We start from the raw sequence: 22,116 nt of genomic DNA, 5'->3' as shown, positions 1-22,116 counted from the left end.
CTCTCTGGCAGCTGTATCACTGATGGCAGGACTTGTATGTATTTGGTTTTGGCTCAGACATGAATTCTTATTTCTTTCCTCCAAGAAGCTAAAATCAGATAGAATACTTAAAACTGGAGCTCAGAATGGTATGTTTCTCTTGCTTTTAACAGTTCATTTAATTAAACAGAAATGAACAAGGCCACTTGTTGGCTGCTGCTAGGTAGAAAGTCTCTATACTTCAAAGATTTTCATAAATACAAGGAATATTTTTTGATCTTGAAAACTTTTCTTTCTGTGTGAACACTGGCACCAAACTATCCTCTAGATATGATGGCAGCTTGGGAGAGAACTTTTGTCAGCTTCCAAGATTATGGGATTCAGCTAAACCAAAAGACTGGGACATTGAAGGGTGTCTCACTTGGTCAACATGGACATCATAATCTATGTCCAATTAAGTGCTATCACTTTTTCTAGGCCCCACAGAGAAATGTACAAACATATGAGACATTCTTACCTACATTGTTGACATGTCTGCAACTACGCCTCTGTTAAATTTGACTTTCACTTTTAGGGGATTCGGGAAACATTATTGAGCACCAATTGTCATTTCAGTGAGCACAGGGGTGGGATGAAAATAGGAACACACATTTCCCCCTTGAGTGTCATACGAATAGTGGAGAGGAAATCACATGGATACAGAAACAGAGCTCATGTTAAAAATCTTATAGCAGGATACACCATGCTGCATCTCACAGCTTTGTAGATGATTCCTGGACTCTACCAGCCTGTTTCAAATTGCATGTCTCATATGATGATTCTTACTTTGTGCTTGTAGATCCTTTTAATTGTAGTCCCATTCTAACTCTAGCTGAGTGTAGCAGCTACCTCCCTTAGAGAGCTCTCTGGCTTCCAGCAGGGGCAGCTCACTGGCTAGAGGGGAGGGTAAAGCATTGATATGGCAGAATAAGGGAACCTCTGGATTTTTTTTTTTTCTTTTTTTTTTGACAGAGTCTCCTTCTGTTGTGCAGTGGTACGATCTCAGCTCACTGCAATCTCTGCTTCCCAGATTCAAACGGTTCTTCAGCCTCAGCCTACCAAGTAGCTGAGATTACAGGCACATGCCACCATGCTTGGCTAATATTTGTATTTTTAGTGGAGACGGGGTTTATCCATGTTGGCCAGACTGGTCTTGAACTCCTGACCTCAAGTGATCCTCCTGCCTTGGCCTCCCAAAGTGCTGGGATTACAGGTGTGAGCCACCATGCCCAGTGGAACCCCTGGATTTCAAGGCGGGGGTAATATCTGGGCCTAGGGTTTAGTTCTGGTAAGTATCTGGGCTTAGGGTTTAGTTCATTAGCATTGTCTAGGTCCCAAGCAAATGAAGGAGTGGGGGATTAAAAAGAGAGCAGCAGGGCAGAGCTGAGCAAATCTCCCACTTGGGGTGGCTTCCCAGCTTAGTTAGGCCTCATCTGGGGAGAAGCTCCAAATAATTCATCAGACAGCGTGAGAGCCCCTGCATGAATTCCAGAGTTAAATGAAAATCCCAGCTACTTGGGAGGCTGAGGCAGAAGAATCACTTGAACCCGGGAGGTGGAGGTTTCAGTGAGCCGAAATCATGCCATTGCACTCCAACCTGGCAACAGAGCGAGACACTGTCTCAAAAAAAAAGAACTGTGTACGACTACTGGTTCAGACATCTTCCTTCCTCTACCCCTAGGGACAAAGGGAAGGATGCCTGGTAGACTTCCTTCATATTTTTATTCACTTCTTTTTAGCATTTGATATTACAGTTTAGCTTCTCTGTGTCTGAAGTTCCTCAAGCAATAATATCGGTTTGATGAACGGGGGTCAGAAGTTTCCTTTGGCTCTAGTGTTCAGTGATTATGACATTCTAGGGAGTGCAAAGAAGAGAATAAGCATCCAATCCTCTGAGACCTTTACTCTAATTAGGGAGTTTAAACCCCTGAAAAGCTTAAACACAGAACAACCCCACCAAACAAATGAAAACCATAAGTACTTTTTAGAAGGCAAGATCACTGTTGCAAGACAGAGAGGAATTGATGGCCCCTGATGTGGGCTTGGATGCCTACAGCAGTCTTCATGGAGGTTGGAGGGGTTGGATTGCATATTTTAGGATGGCAGGGTTAGAGGGAACAGAAAAGACTACATCTGTCTTGCTGACTGCTGGATCTAACACATGGTAGGGGCTTGTTAGGCATCATTGAATGTATCAGTACAGTAGAATATAACTGCTGATACAGGTACATGTATAGGTAATGTTTACAGTTATGTAGGGGACTAGTGGGGTAAGGCGCAGGAGAAAACGGGTTAAGACAAGATTAAGCAAGAGTTTTTATCAGTTCATTGATATGTCCCAAATGCCCAGAATAGCATGTGGCACATAGTGGGTATTCAGTAAATATCTGTTGAGTGAATGAAATGATTAATGGCATAATTTGGGGCTGTCATGTAAGTAGTAGGGGGAAGCACGGAAGGTTTCTGAGAAAGTACCATTTAGGAAGGGTCCATGGCAGCCATGTGGAGAGCCGATTGTAAATGGAGGAATGAAGCAGCAAATTAAGAGGTTGTGAAGTGGGCACAGGGTCGTAAGGAGGGTCTGAAATAGATGAGTGGCACTGGAAACAAAAAGGACGGGCAGGATGGAGACATCACAAAAACAGACTTGCTGAGTGGTTATTGTAGCTGTCAAAGGAAAGTTGAGTCAGAAGATGCCTGCGGTCTGAGGTGCTCTAGAGTCTGGGTAGGTTGGAAAATGATCATATGATTGACATAGATAAAGGAAACAAAGTAGGGTTTTGTTGGAGGGGAGGGGCAGTGGGTATTAATGGTTAGTTTTAGATACTTAGGTATGATAGAAGGGCAAATCATCTCACTTGCAAGCCGAAAAAAGATTGAAATTCAGGAGCATCCTGTCAGGGCTGGAGATCAGGTTTGTGAGTGATGGTCTGCAGGTTGCCATGGGAAGCAGGAACTTCTTGAGGGTGGGAGTGGATAGGGAGACTGGGGGCTGCCTGGGGAGCAGCATGGCCACGGCCTCTTGGTTCACAGAGCCGTTGGCTTCCAGTTCAACGGTTTCTTTTAATAGCACAGAGGTGTTAGGAGCCATACTTTGTTCATGTCTAGGGAGCTTTCGTTCCCAGGGATTCTCCCTGCCCTTTTCCCCAGCATTGCCTTTATTTCTTATATAGGGGCATTTTGTCATCATAGCTATTTATCTGGTAAGATCATCTGCTGTGTGAAAGTTTTATAATTTGTGTCTAATAAATGAGCATCCCCTGCAGGAACAGATCCCCCTGCTGTTTTTGAAGGATATGCTGCTCATGACTGTGTGTGTGTGTGTGTGTGTGTGTGTGTGTGTGTGTGTGTTTAAAACTCTTTTAGAAATGGATCTCTAACAACTAATCTTACAACCTCAAATGACAGGGTAATGTGTACATTATGGATTGAATAAAAACTTGAAGAATGTTAATATGGAAAATTAGAATTAGTAATGAAATACAATGTCTTTTGCCATAGAATACTGTAGCCTTTACATTTTTACTTTAAAAATTCCAGTTTACAAGAAACTTTCAAATAGAAATAATTGGGAATGTTAGATCCTTGTTTAAAAATAATTCCCCCTTTATTTTTTTTGAGACAGAGTCTCACTTTGTTGCCCTGGTGCAATATTGGCCCACTGCAACCTCTGTCTCCCGGGTTCAAGCGATTCTCCTGCCTCAGCCTCCTGAGTGGCTGGGACTACAGGCGCCCATCACCATGCCCGGCTGATTTTTGTATTTTTAGTAGAGGAGGGGTTTCACCATATTGGCCAGGCTGGTCTCAAACTCTTGACCTTGTTATCCGCCTGCCTTGGCCTCCCAAAGTGCTGGCATGACAGGTGTGAGCCACTGCGCCCGGCCATAAATATTCTTTTTGTGCTCTGCTTGGCAGCACATATTCAAAAATAGGAAAGATACAGAGAAGATTAGCACGGCCCTTATGCAAGGATGACACACACGTTTATGAAGCATTTTATATTTTTGTCCTTATGAAACACTCAAAGAAATGTCATTTACTACTTTTCCAGCTGAGGTAGACCAGACATTTTCAGATTTGCCTGTTTTCCATGTCCTATTTTTGTTATAATTTTTTTTAAATACTGCACTGGTGTTCATATAAAATAAACTTGAGTAAATCAGAATTCTGTGAGTTTTGCCAGACTTTATTTGTGTTGTATTACTTGCTTTTTAAACAAATTAATTGTGAAAAATAATTTAGCGACCTCCCAGTTGTAAACTTCTAAATGGCAGTTTGTGTCTGTATATCTCTTCAAGTCAAGCATCTGCTCAAAAGATATTGTTGATGATGTGATGAATGCAGTTTCATGAAACTTGGCAGTTCCCATAAATAATTGAATAACATAGGTTGTATTTACCTCTGTAGTGTCTAGACTAGAGAATTAGAACCATGAGTTTATAAAAATCTAGGTTGCTGTCTACACACAAATAGAATAGTATTTAAAATTGTGTTTTCCATGGGATAATGATGAAATTTTTACTGGACCAAGTGGGTAGATCTCTGGAGAAAGGTGAGGTTGGTTCTATATCTCGTACCATTCAGATAAACTCCAACTTGATCAATTAATTTTATATGATGACCAGCATCATATTCAACAGAGTTATGACAAAGAAAGAAAGGAAGGAGAAATCAGAAAGGCAATTCAGCAGATGTCTAGTCTACCGCAGTTGGAAAAAAGTGAAAAATGATATTTTAAAGAAGGATTTCAATATACAAATATATATTTGTATCTGCATGAAATGCTGAGAAACTAGAAGACATTCCTTTATAACCTTTAAGTAAGAAGGACTTTTTAACCATGACTCATAATCCAGCAGCCATTAAAAAAAAATTGATAAATTTGACTAAATTCAAATAAAGCATTTTTATCTGATTAAAAAAAAGCCATAATAAGAAAATGAGTTTCTTATTCATTGAAGGCCAAGGTGGGTGGGTCATCTGAGGTCAGGAGTTCGAGACCAGTCTGGACAACATGGTGAAATCCTGTCTCTACTAAAAATACAAAAATTAGCTGGGCTTGGTGGTGCATGCCTGTAATCCCAGCTACTTGGGAGGCTGAGGCAGGAGAATCACTTGAACCTGGGAGACGGAGGTTGCAGTGAGCTGAGATCATGCCACTGCATTCCAGCTTGGGCAACAGAGCGAGATTCTGTCTCAAAAGAAAAAAGAAAATGAATTGGAATACCAATAGCCTAGGCAAAGGATATGAACAGATTATCCTCAGAATAAGAAATACATTGTCTTGGCCGGGTGCGGTGGCTCACGCCTGTAATCCTAGCACCTTGGAAAGCTGAGGCGGGTGGATCACGAGGTCAGGAGTTTGAGTTCGAGACCAGCCTGGCCCACGTGGTGAAACCCTGTGTCTACTAAAGATACAAAAAGTTAGCCGGGCGTTGTGGCACGTGCCTGTAATCCCAGCTACTCGGGAGGCTGAGGCAGGAGAATTGCTTGAAACGGGGAGGTGGAAGTTGCAGTGAGCCGAGATCGCACCATTGCACTCCAGCCTGGGCGACAGGGCAAGACTCTGTCTCAAAAAAAAAAAAACACACACACACAAAAAAGAGAAAGAAATACGTTGTTTTCTAACCTACCAAAAGATCTTCAGCCTTACACATGATAAGAGAATCACAAACTTAAACTGTGCTGAAGTAGCACTTTTAACTTTATCAGATTGGCAAAAATTTTACAGTGTGACACTTAGACATTGTTGACCAGTTGTGGAAACATCAGCACTGTACTTCTGAGAGGACGGAATGTCATAACCCTCATGAAGGCCAGTTCGACCAGTTTTCATCTATCAAGATTACAAATACAGTTACCCTTTGACCCAGCAGTCTGGCTTTGGCAATTTCTCCTGCAGATACATCTGAATACGTATGCAGTGACCTATGGAGTAGGTGTCTCATTAGACCTTTGTTTATAATAGAAAAGACTGGAAGCAATTCAAGTATCCACTGGTGAAAGACTGGTTAAATAAACTATGATCCACCTTTACAATGGAATATTGTGCAGCATTTTAAAGAGAGCATGGAAATTCTTCATACGTTGATATGGAAAGACCTCCAAGATATGTTATTAAATGGAAAAAAAAAAGTATAGAACCATATATAGTATGCTCCCTTTGATGTAGAAAGGAGACAAAATATGAGTCTGTAGTCATATCTGCTTGAATCCACATGAAGAGACATTGAAAGGATTAGCAAACAAAAGGAGCTCAATAAAAGTGGTTACTTTGAGTGGGTGGGTGCGGGATAACATGGATAAGGATGTGGTGAGCAGGAAGAGGCAGGGGCAATATTCTTCTTTGTGTACTCTGTTGTATTATTTTTATATTTGAAGCCTGTAAAGTATTACCTATTCAAAACAAAAAATAAGTTACATGTCTTTACAGTTGTATTTCAGTGCCAGTTCAACATATGCCCAAGGGCCAGAAATACCTTCCCAGAGCTTTATCATTTCTTGTTGGTACTGTTGACTACAGCCTCCTAAGTGGGTCTTATATTAGCTGTAGTGGTTTATCTACAGCTGTGCTGTCTGTCATGGTAGTCACTGGCCACATCTGGCTTTTGAGCACTTGAAATGTGGCAAGTCTAAATTGAGATGTGCCGTACTGTGCCTGATTTAGAAGACTTAGTATGAAAAAAAGAATGTAAGCTATCTCATTTATAATTTTAAAACTCTTGATTACATGTTGAAAGATAGTACTTTGGGTTTGAGGGGTTAAAGCGTATTATTAAATTAATTTCACTTGTCTTTTCTTACCTTAAATGTGGCTACTAGGAAATTTAAAATTACATATGTGGCTTGGCCCTGTAGTTGGCATTTTACTTCTCTTGTGCAGCCCTGATGTAGCCTCCTATCCACAGTCAGCTTGTCTGCCAGAATTACTTAAAAACAACAACAAAACCTACATGTGTCATTTCACTACTTTAAAACCTCTTGCCTCCTACATGCCTACAGAGACCCTTTGTAAATAGTCTCTGAGATCCTTCCTTTACCCATTCCCCCCTTCCCTGCACATACAAACGCTGCTTCTCTTTACTCCCTGGACTGCAGGCCTCTTGATAAATTTGAGTCTCTGAACACACTGTTCTTTCTGTTTGGAATGTTCTTTCGCCTCCATTTTGTTGCCCAGAAAATTCCTACTCATCTATACGCCCTGTTCATGTGGCCCCTTCTTTGATGAGGCATCCCTAGTTCCCCAGTCCTATTTTCTTATAGCATCTAGTCTAGTAGACCTCTATGTTCTCACACTCATCCTCAGTACCACGGTTGTCCCCTGAAAGGTATTGTCTCCCTCACCAGACTGAGAGCACCTCAAGGGCAGAACCCATGTCATGTTCCTTTTTGTATTTCCAGACCTGAAACTGCCAGTAAATAAACCCTAAAAGTAAAACAAAACAAAACAAAACAAAAACAAAAACAAAAAAAAACCCTTAAAAGAAGTTGGCTGTATTTGGTTGAGAGTACACCATGCCTGGTTTGCCTTGATAATGCGTCTGTTTATCTAATCTATATAGTGAGGAAAGCAGGCTCCAACCTGTCAGCCTTCCTTGGTTAAGAATAGGCCTCTTTGGAGTGTTCTAGCTTTGAACAGGCCAGCCTCCCTGCAAGCAGAAGATTACAAACTGCGGAGATGTCAGTAGCACCAAACCTGCAGTGAGTTCTAGTTTTCAGGGCTGTGTTCAGACTGGAAGATGGGAATTATCTGTGTTCTGTTCAGAGAGCAGAATTCTCCAGGCTGGCCAGGTGCCTGCGTTTGCAGAAGGTAAAGGTAGCAGGTGGTTGCCAGAAGGTGAAAGCATCAGTGGAACATGGCCAGCTCCAAGGAGGCAGCGAGCTGGAATAATGAAGTTCTCCACAGTCTGGTCTGTGGGATCTTACTTCAGTTACCACCTCTGTGGAAAGTTATTCTTGCTTGTTAATATTCCCATTGTTCTTCTCTTCTGTTGCGTTAAGCTTTTGTTCTAAAGAGAAATGAAGAATAATAAACAATACCCAAGATATGTGGAGCAAAGATTTTTGGAAGGAAAAATTCGAATTTTGCAAGAAACTTCTCTCTTTAGCAAAGTAAACTGAAAGACCCTGTGTTTACCCCCCAAGATTTTAGAAGCATTATTACCATTGTTCAGAATCTATTTATTACTTATATGAAGATCCAGTTATTTTCATCAGGTAAAGCTTCCTGTGCAGCTCTCATGATCAGCTGAATGAGGAGCTCTTTCTTTAGCAAAATTTTGAGAGCTAGTAGCGTAGTAGAAAGTAGAGTGCCTTCAGTGTCTAGAAAAACCAGTCTGAACCTAGGATTGTCACTACCTAGTGGTGTGGACTTAGCAAGTTACTTCATGTCTCTAAGCCTCATTACTGAGTAAAATGAGGCTTAAACACATCCTAAGTTATAGGCATTACAAGAGGTGAATGAATGCAGGGGCCTAGCACTGTGCCTGGTCCATATAGGTTTTGGTAAATAGGACTTATAGCTCCAATATGAATACAGATTTTCTTTTGCAGCTATCTGGTGTTGAATAACCAGGTGAGAACGCCCAAGGCCAGAGAGGAGCATGTCCTTTCATAGTGGGCAGACTGTGGTGAGTCAGCGAGTGCTCCTCAGTAGCAGTGTTAGTAACTGTTCAGAGCCTCACCACCAGCCCAGGGAGAGAGGACAGGAGCAGCTGGGTAAAGGAGTCAGGACACATGGGTTGGAGAACTGGCTTGGCCATTAGTTAATCCCATGAGGATTCATTCTGCCTCCTTGGTCCTGTTTGTAAAATGGGGCTGGTGATCATTTCCATCTCTAAATGCTATAGTCTGTCTCTGTAAAGTAACAGAAGTGGGCCCCCAGAGGTTACGCTGCCTTGTTTGTAGGATACCTATTCACCAGGCCGGACTCTGAGAACGAACCTGGACGTTGGGCAACAAGGCTGTGTCACCTCCGAATGCCCTGAACTGGAGGCAGGTTCCCATTTCCCCTTTGTGGTTATGTCCAGAGGCCCAGGTCTTCTTTCCAGGCTCCATTCCCTGTGTTCTGCTTTCCTATTCTCCTGAGCTCAACCTGGTTCAATTTCTCCCTGGAGAGGCTCACTATTTTTTCTGGGGTTGCGATCTGATCCTTGTCATCCTTTTGACAAGAGATATAGAATAATCATTTCTAAGAGGAAGTTTATCAGCAGGCTGTTTTTAAAAGTGAGTTTTGTGCTTGATACAAATTTTTATGAATGTTTGCTTTCTCTTAAGCACTTAAGGTCCGTATGGTCAGCCTTCTCTGCCTCATTTGCTCCGCTTCCTCCCCTGCCTCCCGTCTTATTTGACTGCTAAACTGGGGCAGGCCCCCCATTCGTTCTTGTTTGAGACAGTTGAACACAGTACTTTGTGTGCCTTATGACCAGATAATTTGAGCTGGCAGTAATCAAGATTTGGGGCTAATTACCATTAAAAGGTAATTTCATTGCTGCCCATAATTGATCTTATCTTAAACCAATTATAGCATTTCTTTTGTCACATGATTTAAAATTTTTTAAAAAAATGCTTTTGGCAATAAACTTTTGAAAACAGATTTTCTACACTCAGTTCTTTTTAAAACCAACTTTACAAACTTTAAGTGTGCCCTTATTAATGTGGTGATTTGTCTGCTTTGTAATATTGCATATTCAAAATAAAAAGAAAATGGAGACAGTTCATCACTGAAATGGATGTTACAAAATCATCTGGTTTGAATAATGAGTCTTCTGGTCCAAGTTTTGCTTCAGTGAATGAAACTAATGAAACTGGCCTCCATTGTTATGTCAGTAACTTCCCCTCCACTAACTTTTGCTTTCTTTCCGTTGCCAATTTGGAGGCCACTAAGGTTTCTTCAGAAAGTTCTTTCCCAGTGGTACTTGTTCTAAGTAACTCTGGGACAGCCAGGTATCTGTCACCAGCAGGGGAGAGGCGAATACACCTCATGATCATAAAATCATAGGTTTGGGACGTTTCAAGTATCCTTTGCCACCAGTCAAGCTCTGGAAACAACAGCAAAGTGAAAAAACAGCTCTAGAGTTGGGATGATTAAAAATTAGATGTTGGTATAGCACCGTAATACTACACAATTCTAGGTCAGACATATAGACAGCTGTCCCAAGTCTTGTTTCTTCCTTGAACTCTGATGCTTGCAGAAATATAGTTGTACTTGGGAAATTATCCTGGTTGCAAGGCACAGAGCCACCCTACTTCTCCTGCTGATAACACACACACACTTGTACATGCATGCATGCTGCTGATAACACACATACCCCTGGGAAGTCTCCTGAAGGTAAATACACTGTTGTTACTAGGTGTTCTGATCCATAGGTGTCTATGCTAATAATAAGTAACAATATCCTCTAATACCTACAGAGCACTTTCGGATTCATCATTTGATTTGGCTTTCAGAAAACCACTTTAAGATGAAAAGCATAGATTTTATTATCCTGCTTTTACTGAGGAACCTCCTCAAAGAAGCCTTGTGACTTATTCAAAGACATAGCTGTCATGTGGTAGAAAGCGATGATATTTTATAAAGTTCTAGTTTTATATTTTACCATAAAACTGAAGGAAAATCCTTTATTGCATGTTCTTCCTCAACAAAAAGCTCACCAAATGAATTAATAAACAAAGAAACACATAAATAAAATGTAACAGAACCCTAATAAAACAAAACCCTAAAGAGAAATGTCTCCAGTGGTCAGAAAGTAGAAACATGGAAGCAAATGAATATTTTCTGTTTGTTACTTCTATGCCTATAACCAGATTTGGCAAGGATGCAGGCAAGCCTACAGTAGATTTGCAAGAAGTATTTATTGAACTTAACTGGATTAGCATTGCTTTGCTAAGTAGGAAAACAACAGACTATCCCTTTATCTACGAATACTTTGATACTCGGATTATATCAAGCATAAAATAGACAAAGATTGACTATGAATTCCTTATTTTCTTCAGCCAGATCTAGTTGTCTACTGTAGCAGAGTCCTCAGGAAACGCTAAGATAGAAAATCAGGGTCATTTGTCCATCTTGTTGACCAGATTGCAAGCATTTTCCCTCACCCTACTTTTTAATTGTAAATGTATTACCAGTGGTAGTTTTTACTTCTATCTTCACAAAAATAAGAGGAGAACAAGACTTTTGGATGGAATTAGAAGTCCCTCCCAGGCAAGGCTCCTGGGTTGTGAGTGTGATTTTAGGTGACTGAGATATCATGCTACCCTGTGGCCAGCCATGTAGGCACATCACCATGTCTCAGTGTTCAGGACCCTGAGGCAGAAAGCACCGTTCCATTCACATCTTGGTAACTGAACTCCAACATCTTAGTCTGAGACTCCTGGAATTTTTGCTTATTTTTTTTATTCTTTCTTTCTTTCCTTTTTTTTTTTTTTTTTTGATGGAGTCTCGCTCTGTGTCACCCAGGCTGGAGTGCAATGGTGTGATCTCGGCTCACTGCAACCTCAGCCTCCCAAGTTCAAGCGATTCTCCTGCCTCACCTCCCAAGTAGCTGAGATTACAGGCACACACCACCACAGCCACCTAATTTTTGTATTTTTATTAGAAATGGGGTTTCATCGTGTTGGCCAGGCTGGTCTCAAATTCCTGACCTCAGGTGATCTGCCCACCTTGGCCTCCCAAAGTGCTGGGATTACAGGTGTGAGCCACCATGCCCGGCCTAAACTTTCTAATTATAATTCTTTTCAGTTGGTTCTTTTCCTCTTGATTTTTAACTCTTCAGCAGTCAAATAAATGTTTTCCCCAGGCTGGAGCACAGTGGCGCAATCTCGGCTCACCGCAAGCTCTGCCTCCCGGATTCACACCATTCTCCTGCCTCAGCCTCCCAAGTAGCTGGGACTACAGCTGCCCAGCACCATGCCCTGCTAATTTTTTGTATTTTTAGTAGAGACAGGGTTTCACCATGTTAGCTAGGGTGGTCTTGATCTCCTGACCTCATGATCTGCCCACCTCAGCCTCCCAAAGTGCTGGGATTACAGGTGTAAGCCACCACGCCCGGCGAATATTTTCCTTTTTATTGATTAATGTGTGTGAAGTGCAAGTGTTCCTTAAAAAATATCTGGTGTCGTTTGTAATGTAACCTTTGCAGCTTCATTCTGAGTTATTTTCTGACAAATTCTCGTTGGGTACTACTACTCTTTTAAATTCACTTAGGCCGTTTAGGATTCACGTCCTCATATGCCCGTCTCTTTTGGCTTGGCTGATTCTCTTTTCTCTTGTTGGCCCAGTTTGGCCTTCAGGAGATAGGCAAGATGAGTGCCCTCCATCCCCACAGTCTCTCATGGCAAATACTGAACAGGGATTGGCAGAGTGGGTGCTGGAAGGACCCTTATTTAGCAGCCTGTTGACAGAGTGAGTCCCAGTTCAGCCATTCCCTAGCTCTATTATCTAGGACTAGTTAATTTGTACAAACCTTAGTTTCCCTGTGTGTAAAATGAGTTAAGTAATAGCCATTTCACAGTGTCAAGGATGGATTGAGATGGTATAATTGGAAGTGCTTTACAGTATTCAGTGCTATTGTTATTGCAGATGTTTTTTCCTGGGCAGGTGGTTGATATACCTTAAGAGAGCGTTTATGGGTTATCAGATGAAATATGTAGGCATGTGGCATATCAGTTGCCTGAATAAGGAAAAGGATAGACCGTTTTTAAAATTATTATTTTTTTAATTTCAATTTTATTTTCCCCCACTTTATTGAGGTATCACTGATGAGTTAAAACTGAATATATTTACTATATACAATGTGATGTTTTGATATATGTTGACATTGTGGAATGATTACCACAAAACAGCTAATTAACTGACCCATCACCTCACATAGTTAACTTTGCGTGTGTGGTGAAAATATTTAAGACCAGTCCTCTCACCAGCTTTCAAGTATGTAAAACAGTATTGTTAACTATAGTTACTGTGCTGTTAATTACATCTGCATAATTATTCATCTTATAACTGAAAGTTTATATCCTTTAGCTAATGGCTTCCTATTCCTCCTCCAGCCATCCACCCCCAGCCCCTGGCAACCACCATTCTAATTCTACCCTCTGTTTCTATGAGTTTGACTTTCTTAGTTCCCACATATAAGTGAGATCATACAGTATTTGTCTTTCTGTGTCTGACTTTTTCATTTAGAATAATGCCCTCAAGGTTCATTCATGTTATTGCAAATGGCAAGGTTTCCTTTATTTATGACTGAATAATTTCCATTGTGTATGAATACCACAATTTTTAAAGTCTGTTTATCCATTGATGGACATTTAGGTTGTTTCCATGGCTTAGCTATTGAGAATAATGCTTCAGTGAACATGGGAGTGCAGGTATCTCTTTGAGATACTGATTTTGTGTTCTTTGGGCATCTATCCAGAAGTGGGGTTGCTGGATCACACAGTAGTTCTGTTTTTAATATTTTGAGGCACCTCCGTACTGTTTTTTCCATAGTGGCTATACCAGTTTACATTCCTGCCAACAGTGCACAAGGATTTCATTTTCTCCACAGAGGACAGGCCCTCCGTGATCAGGCTGCCTCATGGGATGATCAGATCCATGAGAAACTGAGCAAGTGAATGTTAGAGGAGCAGAGAGAACTGACAGGGAAGAGTAAAGACAACATGAGTTGTTTTGATTATAGAGAGATGAGCTTGGAAACTAAGGGCAGGGGCTATCCTGCCACCAAAATGTAATAATAAGAGCACCATGACGAGGCTCCTCATTTGAAACTAGGATGCCAGTGACCTTGGGGACTGAATGAATTTGGCATTGCTGGAAAGGTGAGTGTGAAGAGAGGTTGGAAGGTTAATCCCATCAGGGCATTAACTGGGCCTGGATATGACTGTCTCGACTAGGAAAAAGTATTGCTAAGTCCAGCACCTGGCAGAGCAAGGGCTGAGGAAATATTTGTTGAGTGAATCAGTGGGCACAATAAAGATAGTGCAGAGAACCAGTTGCAGAATTGAGGTTGTATTGTCACACTACCATCTGGAAAAGCCTGTCCTCTGAAGAAGAGAGTTACTGCATCCCACCCCCCAGGTCTGATCAGTGGGCCTCTGGGACCTGGGAGCTCATTGCTTTAGACCTGGTAAAGCAAATGCCTTCTGAGCTCAGGGAAGTGAGGTATGCCTGGGTGCGATGCTGGATCTAAGCCTTTATGCTTATGTCTCTGGTTTCATTTGTAGGCCACCATTTATTTTAGTTTAATAAGTCATCTCTGTGAAAATGCTTTAGGTCCATCGTAGGGTCTGTAAAGTGGAACTCCGTATGTGTTTTCTGGCAGTAAACTACATTAGATTTGTGTGTCTAACAACAGGAATGGTGTCTCGGTTTATTCTTTCCTTTGAACCACTATTGAATGGCATTTTGTTCTGATAATGTTGTAACCTGTGAGGTCCTCATGTCCTCTTTTTGTGTATGTGCCTTGGGTTGACTGCGTTTCACTTAATTTTGCCTTGTTTCTGTTGGTCTGCCATGGTGGCCTCTGGCTTAGATAGCTACAGGGTAATTTTTGGCTTGAGAAGTTGAAGCCAATGGAGACACTAGATCCCTATATTCCTGGCTATTTGACGCTATATGTCTTAAAACACATCTCCAGTTTAGGTTTCATCAATTTGGAGGGAGAAGTACAGTGAGTACAGGTACCAAAAACATTCTCAGCCCCCCAGAGCACATTAGTAAAGTACATCTGATACCAAGGTGGACACTGTTCCTGGTTGTATTCTCCACAGGTGACTTGCCACAGCTACTATATGTGCTAACGTTTCTGTAGTAGGTCATGTTTTTTGAAATACACAAAAATGCTTCAAGAGACTGGTTGTAAAACTCTGCCCATGATGAGAAATAACTTCAAGATACTTCACTCACTAAGTGCTGGAAACATACTCTAGTGGGATGTTTGTGGAATGGCTGGTGTTTGAGGGACAAATATAAAGCACACCTGTAAAACTGGGACAATCAGGTGGCAGATTAATTCGATGTTGGCAACTTGAGTCATCAAAGTTTAGATGATTCTGCTGTAATTAGGAATTTGTAGTCACTTTGTTCCCTCTTCCAGAAATAAAGAACCAAGTTATAATTTACATAATTTTCCTGAACTCAAAATCCGTCAGGAACTAGGCAGTCCTGTAACTAACTCTCAGATTCCTCCAGTTCCAGCCTTGTGCCAGCCCACTAGACCATGGGGCCTGCATGGAAGATGAAAGTGTGAAAGTCTGGACCTGTGTTTCCTAAGTCAGTGGAATGCTGTGTCTCTTGCTTATATATATAGTACAGTATTTCATATCGGGGTACATGGTGCTCACAGCTGAAAGGAGTATTTATATGCAGCCTTCAGAGGTATGCTTGGTATGAAAACCTTAAGTGATCTGCCTCACTGGTTTGTTTAAAATTCTCAAGCATATTGCTATCCTAACATAGCTTTTATTCACTGCATCTCCTTTACAGTGGAGGGAAATAACCATGTGGTGAATGAAAAATATACTGGACTTGATCCCCATAGCAAGAAAGGCCTGTAATGTTTATGTTAGAAGGTGATCCTGTGTTTCTTCTGCTTGGCAGAAGGCTTGGATGTATAATGAGGTATTAACATGTGTCAGATCCTGTGTTTCCCTAGAACTCGGTGTTGTAACACTTGAGTTCTATTTATTGAAATGATGACATGCGGTAATCAGGACGTTGCTGCTCAGCAAGCCAGGTGCACGTCTGCGTCAGAGGTTGTTGGGAGAGTGGCTATTGGAACATTAACTCCAGATTTCCTGACTTGTGTGTGATGAAAATATCAAACCCAATGTGGAGTTAAACCAATACTAAAAGCAAGTGAAAAGAAAAACCATTGCTCTTCGGAAGGAAAAATGCCACATCAGCAGTACTGGGGGATTTATTTGTAATCCTTTGGTCTGATACGGATTCATTTATTTTCTCTAGTTTTACTGTCATAAATAAAGCATTTTAAATGCTGAAGTAAACTATAAGACAGCATTCACAGTGAAGGTTATTCTTGTTACCTACTGAAAACCTCCACATATGCTTGGATCCTAGCAGAAGCGATCGTGAGCTTGCCAGTGTGTCATCCTTAAAACAGTTTCCCATGCTACCTCATTTTTTCTTGGGAATATGTTGTTACTCCTGAAAGAGAGTCCAAATGCAAAACAGCTTTTTGTTTGTTTGGTTTACTTTTAATGAAGAAAGAAGCCATGGTTGATGAGGATGAGGTGCTGTGTGCTCATTGAGTCACTTACATAAAGTGAGAAAGGAAAGCTTTTTCTGTAGCCGCTTGTGTAATTCTTTCTGGTGGGCTCTTCCTCTTGCTTCTGGGGTAACACAGTCTCAACGTAATGAGGTGAGAGAAGCAAGTCAAGCTTGGTATGTTGCTGACAGGCAAAATCTTACAAATTAAGCTGATTAAGTCTTAAATTGGTCAGTTTCCCACTTTGATATTAGGGTATTCAACAGGATAGAATTTTATAAGTTGCTTCTTTCTAAAGGAGCCTTAGGGTGTGACGTCGGAAATCCTTTTGTCAAACTGAAAGGTGAACTCAATGCAACTGCCTTCCTGTCAACTCTACGCATTCCTGAAATAGGGCAGGCATTGCTGCTGGGCTCTGGTGTCCCAAGATGGAGTTTCATCCACTCGAAAACCATTATGTGTTCAGCTCAATTAGATTAATTACCTTCCTCACCAGGATTCACAATGCTTTGCAGTTTATCTGTGGTAACTAAGTGTTAGTTTTGTAAGTAAAAGGTACTGTTATTGACCTCAAAAGGGCTATGGTTCTTTTGAACTTACGGAGAAGAGTTCCAAACAACCATTTCTAACCAAGATGAAATATGGGTCAGCAAAATTGTCTTCAAGTAGAGTTTTCTACTGGCCAAGAGACTTTGGCATTTAGAGGAGAGTTCTTGTTTGTTTTTTAACTCTGTATCATTTCTGTTTGGTGTCTCTAAAAAAAATCTGGGCCTGTCATAACCTAACATGCAGTTTTCAGTCTCTCCTAGAGTTACTAGCATATTTTAAATACTCTCGGTTTCCATATGAAGATCTTTGAGCTGAACCCAAGCTATTGTCTATTGAGAGAGGTCACACAGAAATCCACCTTGGGTGAGACATGGTTGTTTCATGAGGGCTAAGCCAAAGTCAAGGGCAGAGTCTTCTACCCTGAGCTGCCTTAGGTTCAGTGGTATACTATTTCTGATGCACAGTCAAGAAAGAATAGGCACTGTTTGCACTCTTCAGCGATCACATTCAATGTTTTAATCTCCCTTTATCCTTCCCCATGGGAAGACAAAAATGGAAAGATTCAGATAATTATTTAATTTACTGAGTGGGTCTGCGAACCTAATACTTTCCAGAATCCTAGTGTTGTAGGAATTCTCAGTTACCAGCTTTGGTACTGAAATAAATAAAGAGGGAGGTGGGAAATCACAGGTCAAGCATGACTAATTAAGGCCACATCTGGCAGAACTGGGACACATCTTCAATACAACAGTGATAATAATAACACTCTCCACATGTTTAAGTGACAAATTATTAAGTAGTTATGTTTACATTCCTTATTTTGTGGGCTTCTTATATAACTCAGACAGGTAAGGGCAGGCTGTTAAATCCTATTTGTTTATTCGGTAAATATTTATTGAGTGCCTAGTATTTGCCAGGCCCTGTCCTAGGTACAAAGGATACAATTGGGAACAAAACAATAAAGAAATCCTGTTTTTGTAGAATTTATGTGTTAGCTGTAGGGAGACAGACCACAAATAAATGAAGTGAGTGAAACAAAAGTTATGTTGGGAAATGAAACTGCCATGGAAAAAAGTAAGATAAGGAAAGTGGAGAGGGGAGTGTGGGGTTGTCACAGTACTACCTAGGGTGGCCGGGGAGTCGCCCTGGGGAGAAGACATTTGAGTAATGACCTGCAGGAAGTGGGAAGGTGGCCAACTGGGAGAATAGCATTCTAAGTAGAGGGAACAGCTCAGACTGGGGCCCCGAGGTGGGAGCCTGCCCGGTGTGCTGGAGGAACTGCAGGGAGGCCAGTGGGGCTGGAGTGAGTGAGAAAGAGGGCAGGGGGAGATAAGGTAGTGGGCACCCACATAGGCCAGTGTGTGCTTGAGGCATTTACTCTCTGGGAGATGGGGAGCCAGTGAGGCTTTGAGAAGAGGAGTGACAGGATGGATGAATGGGTGCTTAAATAGCGTGACTCTGGCTGTGGTGTCTTGAGTAGACTGGAGGGAACAAGGGTGGAAGAAGGGAGACTGATTAAGAGGGGATTGCAATAGTCCAGTAACAAGATGGTGGTCCTGGTGCAGGTGGTACTTGTGAAGGTGGTGGGAAGTGCTAGAGTTCTGGGTAGATTTAGAGGTAAAGTCAACAGATTTGGTTTGGGTATGAGAGAAAGAAAGAAACCAAGGATGACTCCAGAGTGTTTGACCTGAACAACTGGAAGGATTTGGTTGGCATTCGCTAAGATGAGGGTGACTGGCTGGAGGAAGTTTTGGAGGAGGGTGGAAATCAGGATCTCTGTTTTGGCCAGGTTAAGTTTGAGATGCCTATTAGATGCCAAATGATAATCTTCAGCGGGCAATTAAAAAAAAATTATTTTAGAGATGTATCTCGCTCTGCTTCCCAGGCTGGAGTGCAGTGGCTTTTCAGAGGCACAATCATAGTACACTACAGCCTCAAACGGCTGGCCTCAAGTGATCCTCCCACCTCAGCCACCTAAGTAGCTGAAACTATAGGTAAGTACCACCATGCAGTTTTGGATATTCAAGTCTGGAATTCAGGAGAGAGGTCAGGACTGAAGATAGGCATTTGGGAATGGTGGGCATTGAAACAATAGACCGAATGGGATCCAGGAACCAGTAACGGAGACCAAGAAGGAGGGACCACCGAAGTGGAAGGAAAAGCCAGGAGGGAGTGACCTGGAAGCCAAGGCAGTGTTCCAAGGAGAAGGGTCTGGTCATATCTAGCAAGTGTTGCCACTGGGGCAAAAATGGATACATCAATCGGTCATAAGCTGATGCCTAAGATAAATGACTCACCGAGGGCTGTGGCTGGGAAATAGTTGGGTTAGGGCTCAAGGTCAAGTTCACTTTCTCTCTGCCATGAGAGTCCTCTGGCTGTGCTTGACCTTTAAGTGCTGTTTTACGTCATCGTGTGCTTTTGCATTGGAGGTGGTATTGTGTTTGTACTAGTTCTGATACTTTAGCAGCAGTATCTTCTGATTTTGTTTTTTAGTATGTATGAAAATTTTGATTTCTCATATTTTTATGTAACTATGGAATGTATGCTCACTATAGAAAAATTAGAAAAACAGAGAAGCAAAAGGAAAGCCAAAGCTGTTAATTATAGTTATACCACTTAGAATCTACCATGCTTACAAATCAGTATATGTCCTTTCAGACTTTTTTCCAACCACATATGTAGACATCTTTTTCAAAAAATGATTTTATGCTAAATATTATATACCCTCTTTCACCAACGATGTATAATAAATATACATTGTTGTATTTTTTTCTCAAATAGTGCCTGGATATTTATGATATGGTTTGCAAGGACATGGTGATAAGAAATAACCTAGGGATTGCCAATGGGAACAAACCCAGAAGTCAGAGAGTGATACGGGAATCGTTTCTATTCACTGAGCCTTAAGCATACGCTGGGCGCTTTTGACAGGCATTTTATTCATAATATGTCTTTTAATTCTCACAATAGTCCTGTGAGGTGTAGCTGTTACTGTTTCCACTTTTGTAGCAAGCGCCCTAAGAGATAAAGACATTTGCTTGTGGTTACCTTGCAGCAAATGCTGGAGCAGGAATAGATTTAGTTGTCTCTTATCTCTTTCTGTGTTTTAGATTTGAGCCCAGGCTAAGCTGTCCCTCCAGCTGCCTGCGTCTGCATTGTCCCTCGGGGGTTCTGGGCAATCAGGGTGGTGGCACAGGCTGGGAGGGGTTGTTGGTGCCCTGCCTCCCACCCAGGATGGCACCACTCCCCAGTTCCACCACTGAGATATGTCTGATGAGGCACCATTTATTCGTCTGTGGTTCATAAGACAATGCATAGAAAATTAGCATTTTATCCCTCTAGCTGTATTCTGTTAAAAATACATCTAAAAGCACACCCTGTCATATTGATCCCTTTTGAGCTAAGAAAAAAAGAAAAGGCATTTCCCTCAAGCAGGTAAATACGTATTTTTTTTTTTTTTTTACAGATTCTCAAATACACCAAGCACACACTTAAAATTGGCTTAAATTTTATTTTGTTTTTGTTTTTTTTTTGGAAACAGAGTCTTGCTCTATCACGCAGACTGGAGTGCAGTGGCAGGATCATGGCTCACTGCAGCCTCAACCTCCTGGGTTCAAGTGATCCTCCCTCCACAGCCTCCCAAGTAGCTGGGACTACAGGCGTGCATTACTATGCCAGGCTTTTTTTTTTTTTTTTTTTGGTAGAAATGAGTCTCATTATGTTGTCCAATCTGGTCTCAAACTTCTGGCCTCAAGCAATCCTCCTACCTCAGCCTCCCAAAGTGCTAGAATTACAGACATGAGCCACCATGACTGCCCAAAACTGTAAATGTGTCAGAATCTTCTGTGATTCCCTTTCAGCCCTTCTTGGGCACCCTAGTCTTCTCAGATATTCTTATAGTAGAATCAATATATAACATAGTATATGTAATAAATAATACATGACACATAGTATAACTGTGTATCTGTGATAGAGGTGTGTTTAATATGTGGTGTACAGCAAGAGCTCAAATGTTGAAAAGCTGTAGTGGCAGAAATATCAGATTCATTGTGTTTGAAGTCACAGTTGTGTTGTTTACAAAATTAATGTGGCACGATGAGGATAAAAAAAGAGTTCCTCCTGTATTTCCAATGCCTCTATTGTTATCTGGAATGCTGAAGGAATGCTTATGTCATTAAGTCACTAAACATGCTTCAAAGCAATTCTGAAAATGTAAACTTCATAAAAATCACTATGATATTTTTATCTTTTCAGGTGCTTAGGTGACATGATCTGTAAATAACTCCTGTCACCAGCTCACTGTTAGATGGAGAGTTTATTCTTTATCCAGAGTGGATGAGTGCTGCCTAAAGTTTTGTTTGGTTTTTTCCCAGGTTTTAACCCAATACAAAATACAGTGTAGATGCACAGATGCCTCAAACCTGTTTCTTGGTGGCCCCATGACCACCTACCACAGACTTAGTCCAGCTATTCTCTGGATTCTTCTTTTCCAGACACACCTTTGCTTCTCAGAATTTCGGCACATTTTTAAAGCAGTGCATATGGATGGTGGTCTTGTAATTCTGTTTTCTTTTCATTTCTTATACTTCTTTAAGTTTGGGTCTAGAGTGATCAGAGTGTGAAGGCACTTCTGTGATGGGCTAAGTTAAACTGAGCCATTTTGTAGGACACTAATCATGTTGCTCATAGAGCCTTAACTTACAGGACCATAAATTAAACTTGCAGAATCACCCTAAGCATTGAGAAGTTGTCTGAGATATAATTCTATCCATCTGAAAGTACCTCTTCCTGCTGGTAAAATGGAGACCTCCTCATTTAATAGGGGTTATATCTTATTATATATACATATGTTCTACCTGAACAATTAAGAGTGTGAAAAATAAAACTTTTTTGATTTGGATTTGGAATGATTTACTTTATACAAGTTTTAGGCAAGCTCAGAGAGATGCTAATCTAAAACTCAGAGTTCATGTAAGGATTGTGGTTTATAAAAATGCTCTTATGTATTGGTTTAGAAATTCTGGTTTATAGTTTATTTTGAACTTGATTTATGAACAGAAGTATTACTCTCATTTATTAAGGCTGATGGGTTTCTCTCCCCACCCTCTCCTCAGAACTTTCCGCTTTGTCCTTTCTAATAAATTTGGGAGTGTGGAACACACTGTCCACAATTCTTCCTTCCAATATTAGATTTTAGACTAATTAACAGAAGAAAGCAAGCATCTTTCAAAAACTTGACTTTAAGTACTTGGATATATATAATCAGAACCATTAAAAAGAACACGATGTTTAGTGCATCTCTCTTCTCTTAGTGAGCACAGAA

General features: G+C 41.1%; 1 protein-coding gene and 1 non-coding gene across 2 annotated transcripts in view; both read left to right on the top strand.

Annotated features, from left to right (window-relative positions):
• The window catches only part of JAZF1 (JAZF zinc finger 1), a 359,494-nt gene that overhangs the window by 58,128 nt on the left and 279,250 nt on the right, over positions 1-22,116 (top strand). The gene's annotated exons all lie outside the window — the stretch shown is intronic.
• On the top strand, positions 3,918-4,024 carry LOC117073785. Its single transcript, XR_004433354.1, has one exon. It is a non-coding gene; the product is annotated as a U6 spliceosomal RNA (small nuclear RNA).

The sequence above is a fragment of the Trachypithecus francoisi genome, unplaced genomic scaffold (genome assembly GCF_009764315.1).
Source record: "Trachypithecus francoisi isolate TF-2019V2 unplaced genomic scaffold, Tfra_2.0 Lachesis_group4, whole genome shotgun sequence".
Classification (NCBI taxonomy): Eukaryota; Metazoa; Chordata; class Mammalia; order Primates; family Cercopithecidae; genus Trachypithecus; species Trachypithecus francoisi.
This window is presented reverse-complemented; position numbering and strand designations above follow the sequence as displayed.